A 17506-nucleotide genomic window follows, 5' to 3' on the forward strand; every position below is an offset into this window, starting at 1 on the left:
TATATCAATCTAATTTGATAAAATTTTAAATGATTTCATTCTTTCTTCGTGCTGACCTAATTTTAATTGATTCCCTCCTATGTGAACTAATAATGCAGTAGTAGCAAATTTTAATAAATTATTAAAAAGAATGATACCCTTATTTAACTTTTCAAATGCAACTGAAAAATAAAAATAAATCAATAAAATTATATTACATAATACTTACTTTTTTCTCCAGCATACATTTCGTCTCACCAGCCCTGTTAAAAACAAATCAATCTTATTAATTAAAATAAAAATTAGAGAAGTTAAGAAACTATTAATTAATGTTGAAAACACTAATTAGGAGACATTTAATCAGCGTACATAATTAAAATCAGGAACAACCATCACCACCATCATCGTTATCATCATAGCCATCATCATCGTCGTCATTGGAAGGAACCTGACTTAGAGCGGAGTTCAACTGAAGGTGTCGCATGATAAATTCTTGCTGTCGGCGCAATGCTCTCATATCTTGCTCCATTTTTGCCCTTTCTTGGTCTCTTTGCACCCTTTCTTGGTCTCTTTGTGATATTATTTCCTTCAGATTGCTAACTTCATCAGTCAAGGTATTTACTTGGGTCCTAAGTGTTGTTGAGGAGGAAGATGATCCAACTATTCTTTGGGTTCTGCTCAAGGAACCCATTCCCAAAATCCTTCCCCCTTTTGGTCCTCCACTGTGAGATCTCGGAAAATTTAAATAAATAGGGTTATTTCAGAAATAGCCTTATAAAATTTTTCCGGAATTTTTAGAAATTTTCTGGGAATTTTTCGGAGCTCGTATGGACGGTTTTGAGGAGATCGATCGACGGGTTCGGATAAAGCCTGTTTGGGATATCCGTTTAAGGGAGAAAATGTTTTTATTATATAATTCTTTTTCTTTTATTTCCGCCCCAAATCGCCGTTTCCTCCAAACCACTGCCGATCCCGACCCTTCTCCCTCTCTGCCCCGATGCGATCCCGATCTCCCCTCTCTTCCTCCTCTCTCTCGCGGACGAAGCAAGCCAGAGCTCCGGTGATCTCCTTCTGCCGGCATCGACCAGTACGCTCAGATCCAGCCAAAGTCCCTTCTCCCGCCCGATCCTTTCTTTCCGCTCGCCTTCGATCGCTGCCGAAGCTTCACCATCCCGACTTTGCCGTCGACCTAGGGGAGCAGACGCTGGTACAGATCCGATCGTGGATGACCTTCTCCAGTCTTAGGTGAGAGCATCGATCTCTTTCTCCTCCCGATGTTGCCGGCGACGCCACCGATCCCGATCACCTACGAGCTTATCACAGCCCTAGGTCACCGACGCACCTTCTCTTCTTGGCGGCTGAATTAGGTCACGGATCGGAGGGGATCAGTGAGTTTGTTCTTGAGTTGTCGGGCAGAGTCTATGTTTGTAATTGATCAGTGATGATCTTCCGATTGGGTGATTTCTTCTGGAGACAACCTTTTGAGGTAAGTTTAGGTTGTTAATTAGGTTGGTGTTTGGATCCGTGATCCCCATGGCTTGATCTAATTACTTGCTATAATTTCCAGATCAGCTTCTTGCTGTGTTTGAGATATCGGTTGAAGTGGGAAGAGAATTCCAACAGGTGTTGTATTCTATGATCGGGAATTGAGTGTTGTGGATCAACAAGCGTAGCTGTGAAGTTTTGTTGTGTTGTGGTGTTCTTTAATCCTTTCTTGGTTCCGGCAGCACACCAACCAGCAGCCTCCTAGTTCCAACATCAACAATAGCTGGGATTGAGGTAAGGTGTAGTGATGTTGATACATGATTAGAGTGATTGATTAGTGTATGTAGGTTTTTGATTTTAGATGTAGATCATGGTTAGATTTGATTAATCTAGATGGTGATACATGTTGTAATTAGTTGTTGATTGTGTGTAGAATTAATCTAATGGAATGGTTAGGGTTAGGGTAATTAACCCTAGTCAACCATTGGATTCCTAATCTAATTGGTGATTAGAGATTAGGTAACTAATCCTAATTAACCATTAGATTTAATTACGTAGGTTGAGATTGTATGGATTAGGGTTTTTGCCCTAATTTAGTTCTAGGGGTTTTATTTAGCTATTCATTTGATTTAGCTAAATAAAATCTATATATATTGTTGGTTTGACACAGGACTCTGATTCGAGACGGCGTCTCGACGTCGACTTTGGATTGCGTGATTTGTACCTTCTATTTGAGGCGGGTACCCTCTGACTTATCTTTTGATAATGTCTTATGATATGTGTAGCTTATATATATTTACTAGTGGTAGATAGTAGATTATTCTCCCTCTTGGTCTTAGCTAGTTGATACCTATCACATGCTTCATCTGCTAGTTGCTTTACTTTAGGATTGGATACCTTTACCGCTTGCCATGTGTATATGTTCATAGAGATGTATATCTATAGTGCTCTACTCTACTGATTAGATGCGGTACATGTGTGATACATGCTCTTGGATTCATGATACTCATATCATTGTTATACGTGATGTCTTTGGATTTATGTTGTTTTATACCATGGTTATATATATGCGTTTACCTTTTGGGCACACATATATATGGAGGAGGCTATGTTCAGGTATGACATACTGTAGCCGCATGCACCATATTGCATGATTGCATCTTTGGGCGATTGACGACTCCATTATTGTTGAGCTCGTCGGTCGACTACATGGACCCACACAACGTGTTCACTGCGTGGGTAGTGGCAGGCACTCGGGGTGTGTAGGGTAGATTGCGGTAGTGCTCAGGGCGGCTCGTGGGTAGCGTGGCGGGGCGTGGTAGCTGCAGGGGTCCCTCCCGTCATCACGTCTTAGGGAGATGAGGCGTTCGCTCCCTCACTATGTTTGAGGCGGGAGGATAGGTGTACTCGACAGATCCCGTCCACTCGGTCACCATCGGGGTAGTGATGGCAGAGTGCACGGTTGTCACCTACCCACTCGGCCTCACCATTGTGTGTGAGGCAGTACGGCGATAGGGGTGACGGGACATGTCATTTGCATCGTATGCATTATTTATGATTGATGCATTTGGTGATTGCGTATGATTGACACATACTGTTATATGCTTTGCTCGACTATCTTTATACATGTATGTTTACGATCGGTTACACAAGCCTCGCGGTGAGTCTGATTTATTACGATTATCATTTTCTTGTTATTCTTGCTATATCGTACTTTACTATTCGTTACTACAGTTTATTTCGCCTGTCATCTCGTTATTAGAGACTATACCGTAGGTTGTATGGTTAGAGAACTGTACTCTTGATCCCATGGTTTAGGAGACTGTACCTTAGGCTATTACTGGTGGATATATATTGCTGTACATGTCTATTGGTTTACCTGCTGAGTTCTTGAACTCACCCCGTTGTTACTATTTTTCAGGTTGAGGCCGTCGGGAGATATTCCAGTCGCTAGCCCCATTATCGCGAGGATTTTCTTTGTCGGATTATATTTTGCTTTTGCATCTTATATACTTGTATTGTGGATTTGTATTGTGGACTTTATGTCGAACCTTTGAGTTTGCTGCTTTTGTTTTCCGCTGCAGATTTTCACACTACTTCGTGGATTGTTTTCTTCGTTGTAGTGGAGTAGGATGTGTACGTATATCTTTGTTGGTTTTATATCGTTCTTCCTTATTAAACTGCGTGGATTGATTATATGTTGAGCGGTGTGGAATATTGATATAAACTGCGTGGTTTGTTTCTTATTTGCATTGTATTGTTCCGGCCGAGTGTGGCCGAGGTATTGATAGATGTATACTGAGATGTTGAAATTTCTTCGGACAGGGACAACCTGGGGCGTGACAATTTATTTGGTATCAGAGCTAGGCTCCGATTCGGATTTTGCGTTCCGGAGTTTGTGAGTGTATCTGTATATTTTCGGATTGTAAGGATTTCCGTCGATTTTCTCGTTTCGGAATTCCGAGGCATTTTGACGAGGTTTTATTGGATCTATTTGGGGGCTATGCAGCGACAGGACATTTCCAGACGGCAATAGGTAAATCAGGTAATTTTATAGTTTTTATACCTGTAGTGATATCTGGATAACATTTTTTTTTTACATATATGATACGTGTTTCAGTACTTAAACGTGGTCGCACATGTATGAGGGCGATCGATTCTCTAGAGACAGAGTCTCCAGAGAGTTCTGTTAGGGTTGAGCCTGTCCGTCAGGGATAGACTCCTCAGGGTGTTGTGACCACGTTAGACTGTCAGATCCTGACGGTTCCGACTTCAGAGGTACCTACCTCGCCTGTACCGCCAGTAGTACCTACAGGGTACTCGGCACCTTCTCTAGCCGTGCCTACTGCGTACTCGGTACCACCACAGACATCTGTGTTGGTTACTACATACTCGGTACCTGCACCAGCAGTACCGGTTACATCGTACCCGGTATCGCCCATCGTACCTTTAGTCGTCCCTACTTATGCCTACTCTATAGTTCCACTAGTGGTTCCTACCCTGTTTATGTGGCAGCACTAGTGGTACCTCTTCCAACCTATCCATCAGTACCACCCATAAGATCAACTCCAGTGATTCTGCCCAGTACCGCAGCGATATCTACGAATATGGTTGTTGCACGAGCATGGATCCCAGCCTTAGCGACGTCGGTGAAAAGATCGATTTACGCTATTTCGCGTGGAGACTGATCCGAGCGTGGCTCAATCTTGGATAGAGTCTATGGAGCGGACATTCTTTTACATGGCTGCTCCGAGTGGGAGAAGGCTGAGCTGGTTACTTACTACTTACGAGATAGCAGCAGAGTAGTACTCAGACGGGTCAGGGTATTTCTGGGTCATCTGGCCGACCCCAGAAGTCAGGATGATCTTCATCAGGACGTTCCCGGTCTTCTCAGCAGAACCGGAAACTGTCCACCGATGATTCTCACTGCACCCGATGTGGGTCCTGAGATCACATCATCTCTGCATTCACCCTGGGATAGTCAGTTTGCTATTATTGTAAACTGCCTAGGCACGTGGGCCGAGACTGTTCGCTGCAGGCTTAGCATGTAGCTTCTGGGATTTCTGTTCCGGGAGGAAAGTTTGGCCAGTCCGGGACTCAGCGAGGAGGGCCGAGAGCCCAATCTTCGCATCGTCAGCAGAGGACAGCTCCTCCTGCAGCAGCTGCATATGGCATGCACGGTCAGGAGCATTCTGGTGTCCTTGTGGAGAACCCCACGGTATTCTGCCTTAGTGTTCTCCAGTACTATTCGTCAAGAAGAAGGATGGTACTCTGAGGTTGTGCATCGATTATGGGCAGTGCATTGACTATCGAAATAAGTACCCTTGCCACGGATTGAGGATTTATTCGATCATTTCGAGATACATCTGTATTCTAAGATTGATCATGCGACATCATCACCGTGAGAGTTAGAGATTACGATATTCAAGACAAGATTTCGCACCAGATACGGACATTATGAGTTTTTGGTAATGCCATTTGGGCTTACCAATGCTCCTGCAGTATTTAGGGATCTGATGAACCGTATCTTTCTAGAGTACCTAGATCAGTTTGTTATTGTGTTTATCGATAACATATTGATCTATTCGCGTTCCGAGGAGGAACATGCGCAGCACCTTCGCATAGTCTTGGAGACTCTTCGACGACATCATCTGTATGCGAAGTTCAGCAAGTGTGCATTTTGGCTTCCCTCAGTTGGTTTTCTAGATGATGGTTTCTGTAGATCTATTCAAGTTATCATCTAGAGGAGATTCTCATTCTATTGTATTTCTACAACCATGCTTGGGCTTGGTGGATATTATCTGTAATGGTACGACCTTTACCACGACCTGGAAAGGCGTGAAGTTCACGTGGTCAGAGGCTTGCGAGACCAGCTTCCAGGAGCTGAAGCGGAGATTAGTATCAGCACCGGTCTTGGTTTTACCTTCTGGTGATGACGGATTCATACTTTATACAGACGCATCTCTTCAGGGCTTGGGCGCTGTTTTGATGCAGCACGGTAGGGTAGTCTCCTATGCTTCTCGTCAGTTGAAGGAGCATGAGAAGAACTACCCAGTACATGATTTAGAGCTAGCCGCTATTATCTTTGCTTTGAAGATTTGGCGACATCATCTTTATGGTATTACTTTTGAGATTCTTACTGATCATAAGAGTCTCAAATATATTTTCACACAGAAGGAACTCAATCTCCGACAGAGGAGATGGATGGAGTTCCTAAAGGATTATGATTGTACTATTAGCTACCATCCGGGTAAAGCTAATGTGGTTGCTGATGCACTTAGCAGGAAGTCCAGAGGGACTTTAGCTTGTCACTGAGTTTTAGTCTCGAACTTGATTCAGGGATTCTCCGAGTTAGGCCTTGAGGAGCAGGGACGGACAGAGCAGGGTATTCTTGTTACCATGGTTGCTCAGTCGTCGATCAGGATGAGGATTCGAGAGGCCCAGGCCGGAGATCAGCATTTACAGTTCATTAGCAGCCAGATAGCTTCCGGACAGCAGACCGAGTTTACACGAGATGATGAGGGGATTGTTTATTTCCGAGGCAGATTGTGTGTGCCTCTGTCTCACCCGGTCATGGAGGAGTTACTTCAGGAGGCTCATCGTTCTAGATTTGCTATCCACCCAGGTGGGACTCGTATGTATCGCGATTTGAGACGTTCCTATTGGTGGAATGACATGAAGAAAGACATCGTAGATTTTGTAGCTAGATGTCTTGTCTGTCAGCAGGTGAAGGCTGAGCACCAGAGACCTGTTGGTTTACTTCAGAGGATCCCTATTCCAGAGTGGAAGTGGGAGCATATTACTATGGATTTTGTGGTAGGACTGCCTAGGACTCGACGAGGCCATGATGCGATTTGGTTAATCGTTGATCGATTAACCAAATCCGTACACTTTTTAGCGATCCGGAAGACTGATTCTCTGGATCGATTAGCAGAGTTATACTGTCATGAGATTATTAGATTACATGGTGTTCCTTTGAGCATCATATCAGATAGAGACCCACGGTTCACGTCCCGATTCTGGCAGAGTCTGCAGCAGGCCATGGGCACACAGCTTCGTTTCAGTACGGCATTCCATCCGCAGACAGATGGGCAGTCAGAGCGGACCATTCAGACTTTGTAGGACTTGCTGAGGTCTTGCGTTATGGATTTCGGAGGCAGTTGGGAGGACCATCTGCCATTGGTAGAGTTCGCGTACAACAACAGCTATCATTCGGCTATCCAGATGGCACCATTTGAGACGTTGTATGGTAGACCTTGTCGGACACCCACCCTATGGGAGGAGGTTGGGGAGGCACATCTGCTAAGACCTCAGAGGGCCCAGCAGGATGCAGAGTTAGTTCGTACTATCAGACAGAGGATGTCAGAGGCTCAGGACCGTCAGAAGAGTTATGCTGATCAGAGACGGAGACCCCTGGAGTTCTCCATTGGTGATCATGTATTTCTTAGAGTTTCACCCACGAAAGGGGTGAAGAGATTTAGTCTCCGAGGTAAGCTAGCTCCCCGATATATTGGACCATTCCAGATCTTGGAGAGGATTGGAGCAGTAGCTTACCGTCTGGCGATACCACCATCTCTAGCTGGCATTCACGATGTATTCCATGTATCTATGCTGAGGAGATACGTATCTGATCCGCCACATGTTCTGTCAGATATATCTGTTCCTATTCAGCCTGATGTCACTTACGAGGAGGTTCCGGTACGGATTCTGGACCACAGAGAGCGTCAGCTACGGAACAAGACTGTCCGGCTGGTTAAAGTCGGATGATAGTATCATTCTGACGAGGAGGCTACTTGGGAGTTGGAGGATACGATCCGAGCTCGATACCCTCATCTCTTTACTTGAGGTATGTGGGTTAGAGTTTCTTTCAGCATTTATATTGTTTGGTTATGTTATAGTGTTGGCTGTTGGTTATAGCGAAATTTGGGGACCAAATTATTATTAGTAGGGGAGGATGTGAGATCTCGGAAAATTTAAATAAATAGGGTTATTTCAGAAATAGCCTTATAAAATTTTTCCGGAATTTTTAGAAATTTTCTGGGAATTTTTCGGAGCTCGTATGGACGGTTTTGAGGAGATCGATCGACGGGTTCGGATAAAGCCTGTTTGGGATACCCGTTTAAGGGAGAAAATGTTTTTATTATATAATTCTTTTTCTTTTATTTCCGCCCCAAATCGCCGTTTCCTCCAAACCACTGCCGATCCCGACCCTTCTCCCTCTCTGCCCCGATGCGATCCCGATCTCCCCTCTCTTCCTCCTCTCTCTCGCGGACGAAGCAAGCCAGAGCTCCGGTGATCTCCTTCTGCCGGCATCGACCAGTACGCTCAGATCCAGCCAAAGTCCCTTCTCCCGCCCGATCCTTTCTTTCCGCTCGCCTTCGATCGCCGCCGAAGCTTCACCATCCCGACTTTGCCGTCGACCTAGGGGAGCAGACGTCGGTACAGATCCGATCGTGGATGACCTTCTCCGGTCTTAGGTGAGAGCATCGATCTCTTTCTCCTCCCGGTGTTGCCGGTGACGCCACCGATCCCGATCACCTACGAGCTTATCACAGCCCTAGGTCACCGACGCACCTTCTCTTCTTGGCGGCTGAATTAGGTCACGGATCGGAGGGGATCAGTGAGTTTGTTCTTGAGTTGTCGGGCAGAGTCTATGTTTGTAATTGATCAGTGATGATCTTCCGATTGGGTGATTTCTTCTGGAGACAACCTTTTGAGGTAAGTTTAGGTTGTTAATTAGGTTGGTGTTTGGATCCGTGATCCCCATGGCTTGATCTAATTACTTGCTATAATTTCCAGATCAGCTTCTTGCTGTGTTTGAGATATCGGTTGAAGTGGGAAGAGAATTCCAACAGGTGTTGTATTCTATGATCGGGAATTGAGTGTTGTGGATCAACAAGCGTAGCTGTGAAGTTTTGTTGTGTTGTGGTGTTCTTTAATCCTTTCTTGGTTCCGGCAGCACACCAACCAGCAGCCTCCTAGTTCCAACATCAACAATAGCTGGGATTGAGGTAAGGTGTAGTGATGTTGATACATGATTAGAGTGATTGATTAGTGTATGTAGGTTTTTGATTTTAGATGTAGATCATGGTTAGATTTGATTAATCTAGATGGTGATACATGTTGTAATTAGTTGTTGATTGTGTGTAGAATTAATCTAATGGAATGGTTAGGGTTAGGGTAATTAACCCTAGTCAACCATTGGATTCCTAATCTAATTGGTGATTAGAGATTAGGTAACTAATCCCAATTAACCATTAGATTTAATTACATAGGTTGAGATTGTATGGATTAGGGTTTTGCCCTAATTTAGTTCTAGGGGTTTTATTTAGCTATTCATTTGATTTAGCTAAATAAAATATATATATTGTTGGTTTGACACGGGACTCGATTCGAGACGGCGTCTCGACTTTGGATTACGTGGATTGTACCTTCTATTCGAGGCGGGTACCCTCGACTTATCTTTGATAATGTCTTATGATATGTGTAGCTTATATATATTTACTAGTGGTAGATAGTAGATTATTCTCCCTCTTGGTCTTAGCTAGTTGATACCTATCACATGCTTCATCCGCTAGTTGCTTTACTTTAGGATTGGATACCTTTACCGCTTGCCATGTGTATATGTTCATAGAGATGTATATCTATAGTGCTCTACTCTACTGATTAGATGCGGTACATGTGTGATACATGCTCTTGGATTCATGATACTCATATCATTGTTATACGTGATGTCTTTGGATTTATGTTGTTTTATACCATGGTTATATATATGCGTTTACCTTTTGGGCACACATATATATGGAGGAGGCTATGTTCAGGTATGACATACTGTAGCCGCATGCACCATATTGCATGATTGCATGCTGGGCGATTGACGACTCCATTATTATTGAGCTCGTCGGCCGGCTACATGGACCCACACACAACGTGTTCACTGCGTGGGTAGTGGCACAAGACTCGGGTGTGAGGGTAGATCGCCGCCAGGACGCCGGGTAGCGATGTGAGCGTGGTAGACACCGGGTCCCTCCCCGTCATCACAGGGAGATGAGGCGTTACGCTCCTCACTATGTTTGAGGCGGGAGGATAGGTGTACTCGACAAGATCCCGTCCACTCGGTCACCATCAGTAGTGATGCAGAGTGCACGGTTGTCACTCCACCTGGCCTCACCATTGTGTGGAGACTACCGAGCACGGCAAGGGGTGACCGTGATACGTCATTCGCATCATACGCATGATCGCATTATTTACGATTGATGCATTTTGTGATCGTATGATTGACACGCATACAGTTATACTTTTGCTCACTATCTTTATCATGTATGTTTAACTGACAAGCCTCGCAGTGAAGATTTATTACGATTATGCATTTTCTTGTTATTCTTGCTATAGACTTTACCTTATTGGTTACTACAGTTATTTCGCTATGCATATCTGTTATTCTATTAGGAGACTATACCGTAGGTTGTATGGTTAGAAACGTACTCTTGATCCCATGGTTTAGGAGACTGTACCTTAGGATATTACTGGTGGATATATATTGATGTACATAGTTCTTGAACTCACCCCGTTGTTACTATTTTTCAGGTTGAGGCCGTCGGGAGATATTCCAGTCGCTAGCCCCATTATCGCGAGGATTTTCTTTGTCGGATTATATTTTGCTTTTGCATCTTATATACTTGTATTGTGGATTTGTATTGTGGACTTTATGTCGAACCTTTGAGTTTGCTGCTTTTGTTTTCCGCTGCAGATTTTCACACTACTTCGTGGATTGTTTTCTTCGTTGTAGTGGAGTAGGATGTGTACGTATATCTTTGTTGGTTTTATATCGTTCTTCCTTATTAAACTGCGTGGATTGATTATATGTTGAGCGGTGTGGAATATTGATATAAACTGCGTGGTTTGTTTCTTATTTGCATTGTATTGTTCCGGCCGAGTGTGGCCGAGGTATTGATATATGTATACTGAGATTCATATTGTCCGCCGTACAGGGGAGATGTTGCCGAAATTTCTTCGGACAGGGACAACCTGGGGCGTGACATCCACTAGCCTCCAACCATAAACTCAAATTATTGCCAACAGACTCCTCAGACCCCTGATTATCGACACCAGCTTGTGAGCATGATTGGGCTAGCTCAAGTTCATCATATTTGTCCTATTTTTTAAAAAACATAAAAATATTGATTAGATATAATAGAAACACATATAATATTAAGACATCTACCTAGAGTACAATTAAGTAAATAAAAATTTATTCAAACCTTGACTGCTTTTGCTCTCGCCCCACTCCAAGTGTTATTTTTTTTTTTAAAAGTGCGGGTGAAAGTATCAATGAAAGTGGGCTCCTTCCCTAGCTCCTTGGTCTAAAAAAACATAATTACAAATAATGAAATAATTTGATATAAATAATTAATTTGTGGAAGAGTTAAAAAATTACCAATCTCCGTCTATGCTCATCTATATTAATGGAGCCTCCTGCATATATAGCAGATGAGTCACCAGAATTGTGAGATTGATTCATTCTATTCAGGTCACTCCTTTGCTTACTCTCCTCTGTTGCCCAAAACTGGGTGATCCTCTCCCAATTTTCTTCGGTGATGAAGTTTGGTTTTTTCCCCCGCTGCTTGGCGTGACTTAATACATGTCTGATGTGATCGCCACATTTTTTTTTAAATATTCTGCGGATCTCCATTTCGTCATTAGGGTCCCAATTATTTAGCCGCTGAAATGGAAATTTTTTTAATTATATATTAATTTTAAATTTGAATTAAATTCAAGAAAATATACCTGGAACTCGCTCCACCATAGTTGTTTTGTGGCTGGTGGGGTGCTTGAATATGTCATCGACTCTCCTCCCCAATGGTTATTCACAATTTTATTAATCTCGCGAACAACTTGTACAGGATTTTCAAATCTGCATTAAATTACAAATAAATTATGTTAAATTATTAAGATAAATAAAAAAAATAAAATATTTTATAGTACTTACGAATCTCCGATGGGGACTAAAAATTGTCTATCATTTCTAAACTCAGCAAATGAGCTTCTTGCAGAGTCAGGAAGATTTGTGGGGGCTGGTAAATGCGCTGGGGATGGTAATGGCGGCGGCGAATTTGAAACCGGTGGAGATGGCACATGTGATGGTCCTGCCTGATCAGGGGGTGGCATAGGTACACTGGCAGGTGATGAATTTGTTTGGTCCTGTGAGCTCCGTCTACGCCCACCACGTCGAAATATATGCTGAAAATTCCAACAATATAGGATAAAATAAATTATAGATATGATACATAAAAAAAGGACATTTAAAAACCTTACCATTTTTACGTAAAGCTTATAGAATAAGGAGGAAAAAATATGAGATAGTCACCTCTAAATGACCTGTAGGAACAAATACAATATATTAACAAATAAAATAAATAAAATTATAAATGAGACAATATAAAAAAAAATATGGTAAATTTCTTTAAATAATCTAACAAAACTTACCCATCATCAAAAATCAAAGTCATCATTATAGTTATCATCATCCTCCCCCCCCTCCTCCTCCTCCTCCGACTCCTCTTCCTCTTCTTCTTCCTCTTCCTCTTCCTCTTCCTCTTCCTCCTCCTCCTCCTCATCATCATCATCGTCAACATCATCAATTTCACTTCTATCCACGTTTATCACTACACCGCTGGGATCTCGTAAAGTTGGAATAATAAATTCCTCAGTCTGAAAGGTGTTTGCAACTTCCTCTTGTTGATATGCAATGTTTTCCCAACGTGCCTCAATTTTTTTTCGTGCTTTGGTTTTACAAACAGCCCACCAATCAATCTTATCACGTTTTAAACTCGGGTATGCAGAATAAAATACTTGGATTGCTTGTTGTGCCAATACAAATGGTTCATATCTCTTATAAAATCTCTTATGATTTATTTCAACCAAATTATAATGTGGATGCACCTTCATCCCTCTAACAGGGTCAAACCAGCGACACATAAATAATATAACTTGCATTTGTGGCCCTGGGTATTCTACTTCTATAATTTCATCCAACAAACCATAAAAATCATTGCTTGGACCTCCTTCATTAGATGACGATACACACACCCCACTATTCATGGTATTCTTTCCCATTCCATATTCTTGAGTATGAAAATTATATCCATTTATGAAATATGCTGGCCAAGTGCGTACGAATGATTTTGGACCCCATGACAGATGGAATAGCCATTCTTGCTCAAGGTGAGCTTGATTACCTTGAACCTAAGGTCAAAACACCAATTGTTAAACATATGCATATGATTCAACCAAATAGATATTATTTACTTACATATGATTTGAACCATGCAGCAAATTCTTCTTCGCAAAATCTATCGAACTCTTGTGGCGACAATTCAGAATATAAGTTTTGAAATATCCTACTTAAAAAAACATATTATTACACAACCAATTTACGGCATAAAAAGAATTAAAATATAAATATATACTTACTCGTAATACGACGATACTTCTGGACAATTTAGTAAAATATAGGTTTGGGCTGCCCGCCATTCTTTGCCAGTTAAATATCTTTGTTTACATGGTCCACTTGGTCGACCAAGGTAGTTAAAGATTGAAAATGAGTTGACATTTGGATCAATAGGACCCTCATCATTTCTGCCCGCTTTTCGCCTTTTGCTAGGGACATGAGATTCAAAATAATATGATGCAAAAGTTGTTACTTCCTCCACAATGTATGCATTAACAATAGAGGCTTCAACACGTGCTTTATTTTTCACTTTTTTCTTCAAATGATATAAGAATCTGTTGAAAATTTAATAAATTATGGTAACTATTAATACATAATCCAGCATAATTAGTAATTTTTTTCCATTCAAAGAGTTAAAGTATAGGAAAAAAGAAATTTTACCTTTCAAATGGATACATCCACCGAAAATGGACGGGTCCTCCAACTTTAGCCTCATATGGCAAGTGAACCAAAAGATGTTCCATGGAATCAAAAAAAGAGGGTGGAAATATCCTTTCCAAATTGCACAAAATGATTGGAATGTCTCTCTCTAACTTCTCCATGTGTGAACGTCGCAAAACTGTTGAGCAAATATCATGTAGGAAAATACTTAACTCCGTAATTGCTCCCCATACAAATTGTGGTAAGAGTTCCTTAAAAGCAATAGGAATCAATCTTTGCATTATTATATGACAATCATGACTTTTCAAGCCAAATAATTTGCATTCTTTGATATCAACACATCTTCCAAGATTAGAGACATACCCATCTGGAAATTTTAAAGACTTTAACCATTCACATAGGACACGTCGTTGATCCTTATTTAATGTATAAACTGCCTTTGGCTTTGGTCCCCTACTATTTTCATCAACATCAAGAGTGGGTCTTTTACAAATGAGTCGCATATCTTTTCTTGCATTGAGATTGTCTTTTGTTTTTCCATTGATATCCATCACTGTATTTATCAGATTATCAAAAACATTCTTCTCAATATGCATTACATCGAGATTATGATGTATCAAATGACTAAACCAATATGGCAAATCCCAAAATATACTCCGTTTAGTCCATTTATGTGTATGCCCATAATCATATGTTGTACCATGAGGGTTTTCAATAACAGATGGAAAGTGAAGCACTCTGTACCAAATATCTAGACCTGTCAATCTCAAAGGCGGAAGTGTTCGTTCAATCCTATTTTTAGTGAATTCATCTTTATTCCTTCTGAAATTATGATTTGTTGGTAAAAATTGCCTATGACAATCAAAATAACTCGGTTTCTTCCCATGTTTCAATCTGATTGACTTTGATCTCTCCATACATATGGGGCATCCCAAGATCCCAGCAGTACTCCAACCTGATAGCATACCGTAGGCTGGAAAGTCATTTATGGTCCAAAGAAGAGCAGCCTTCATTATAAACATCTGGTTAGAATTAACATCGTATGTAGGAACACCTTCATCCCATAGTTGTTTAAGTTCAGCTATCAGGGGTTGCATATAAATATCTATCAACTTCTTTGGATTTTGCAACCCAGGTACAACCAATGTTAAAAACATATAAGGTGTTTTCATGCACATCCCAGGTGGAAGATTATATGGCGTTAAGATAACTGGCCAACAAGAATAATTTCTTCCTGATTTACCAAATGGAGCAAATCCATCAGCACATAGACATAATCTAATGTTTCGAGTCTCCTTTGCAAAATTTGGATATGTTCTATCAAAATTTTTCCACGCATCTGCATCTGATGGATGGCACATGAGCCCCTCTTCTGTTTTATGAGTTGCATGCCAAGTCATGTGTTCTGCTGTTGCCTTTGATGCATACAGTCTTTGTAATCTAGGAGTTAAAGGTAAATAAAACAACTGGCTGTATGATTTACGTCGTTGTTGACTCCTTCTGGTTGTCTTATACCTATCTTGATTACAGAATTTACAAACATCTGCATATGCATCATCTCCCCAATATAACATACAACCATCTCTGCAAACATCAATTCTTTCAACCGGAAGACCTAAATCTTTCACCATTTTTTTCATACTGTAAAAATCAGGAGGCAAAATGTGATCACGTGGCAATGTATCATCAAAAGCTTGAACAATATCATTAAAACAATCTTCGGAGAGATTATGATCTGCCTTTATATTTAATAGTCTGGTGGTGAGAGATAATTTAGTTTGAGTATCACAATCAGCCCATAATGGTTCATTTGCGGCACTCAACACTTCATTAAATTTGTGATATATTTCATCAAGACCTGGTACATCGGGCTCCTCCAACGGTGATGTATTAGAAACAAACATTTGTTCACCTGTTGGGGGAAAACTAGAACTTGCACCAAGCGTATTGGGAATAAAATTCTGACATCTTGCATCAATTACCATCCTCTGATATGGATTTACTTGTTCATCATAACTCTGATCCCCACTAACAGAGGCTTGGAAATTCTGTTCATTATCCTCATTAGATATGAACGGTTCACCATGACATGTCCAATTATAATAATTGGGGGTAAAACCAAATCTACATAGATGTTCTTCAACTTTATCTGTGGGTAAAAATTTGCCATTGTGACACTTTCTACATGGACATCTTATCTTCTTGCCATCCATATACTTAACTTGACTAGATGCAAAATGCAAAAATTGTCTCAGACCAGTGATAAACTCATTAGTTAACCCTTGACGATTAGGTAAATTCTTATTATACATCCAACTTCTTTGATTCTGCATTTTACCTGTATGTAAATATTTAGTCAATCATTAATAAAAGTTACTACAAATTAAATCTTATCATTGAAGACTAAGCAACAAAGAACATCAGATCAAATTGAAGGAACACAATTAAACACCGAACTATAACCTAATTATTTAAAATTAACTTAATATACAGATAAGAAAATGTATATTAATGTACTTAGGAATACCGAAAAGAGGTGAACAAAAATGATTGTCCTGATCGTACACTGATATCACGGCAAATTGATCGAGACCTGCAAAAATTAACACAATGAATTATAAGAGCAACTTTCAAATTTTAAATAAAAATGTATACAATAATAATTTCCATGCTGCCGCGCTTAGCGGGGGCAGCCACGGCCATCCGGGGGCATCCACGGCCAGCATGGGCAGCCGCATTCCTATCGTCCGACAGCGGCCACAGTGGGCAGTCGCTGCCACCCTACATGTGCAGCAGCGGCCACGCCCCTTCACGGCCAGATTTGGCCAGTCACTGCCAAGGCCGGTCAAGCAGCCACCTGTGACCAAATGCTGCGACTCACCCACCCACAGCAGCCCGCGCCAGGATTCGTCGCCTCCCGCTTGCCAGCAGCCACGGCCAGTCAACGGCCAGGTGCGGCGACTCGCGGCTGCCGGCATCCACGGACATCTCACGAAGAGGCGCAGTGAGGCGCGCCGACTCAGCCAGGAGAGGCGACTAGGCCAGGCCACGCTCAGGCGCGACAACTCGGGCCTCTCCGCAGCCACCTGCGTCCACTCGCGCCTGCTGGCGCCCACTCGCGCTTGCCGGCAGCCACCCGCGGGTGACACCGTCCGCGCGGCCATAGAGGGGAAAGGGGAGATGCATGGGAGAGGCCGAGATAGAAGATGCATACCTACACTGGATTCCACCGTCGGAGATCAACGCCGCCGCCGGAGTACAAAGCTGTCGCCAAAATGAGCGCAGATCTGGGAAGGTCACAGTGGCAGAGACACGAAGGGGACGGGACAGAGACGATAAGAAACAAAGGAAACTAGAGGCAAACTTATTAGATCTAGGGTTTTTAGCATCAAAAAGGTTTTGTTGCCAATTTCGTCCCCGATTTTGGGACGAATCCTGGATTCGTCCCAAATTTTGGGACGAATCCTGGATTCGTCCCAAACTTTAAAAAAATATATATCAAATTGTAAGCCTTATATATCGACCTAAAGACATCAGAATTTTATGAAACAAGTTTCTATGCGTTCGTATCATTGTCCTGATCATAAATATATATTTATAAATATTTTTGACCAAATATATTGATTGTTTGAATTTTTTATCCTAATTTGA

At 41.8% G+C, this 17506-nt stretch overlaps 2 long non-coding RNA genes across 3 annotated transcripts; both read left to right on the plus strand.

Moving 5' to 3' along the window:
• The first annotated feature begins 883 nt into the window (after positions 1–883).
• LOC122024343 lies at positions 884–3437 on the plus strand. Of its 2 annotated transcripts, none has more exons than XR_006123393.1 (3): positions 884–1465; positions 1547–1758; positions 3386–3437. It is a non-coding gene; the product is annotated as an uncharacterized LOC122024343 (long non-coding RNA). The 2 variants fall into 2 exon arrangements; XR_006123392.1 differs by lacking the exon at positions 3386–3437 and adding an exon at positions 2135–2200 and having other exon boundaries at positions 886–1465.
• A 5050-nt stretch (positions 3438–8487) lies between these two features.
• LOC122024907 lies at positions 8488–10603 on the plus strand. Its single transcript, XR_006123526.1, has 3 exons — positions 8488–8682; positions 8764–8975; positions 10552–10603. It is a non-coding gene; the product is annotated as an uncharacterized LOC122024907 (long non-coding RNA).
• Positions 10604–17506: the final 6903 nt, after the last annotated feature.

This window comes from Zingiber officinale, chromosome 9B, assembly GCF_018446385.1.
Source record: "Zingiber officinale cultivar Zhangliang chromosome 9B, Zo_v1.1, whole genome shotgun sequence".
NCBI classification, from domain to species: Eukaryota; Viridiplantae; Streptophyta; class Magnoliopsida; order Zingiberales; family Zingiberaceae; genus Zingiber; species Zingiber officinale.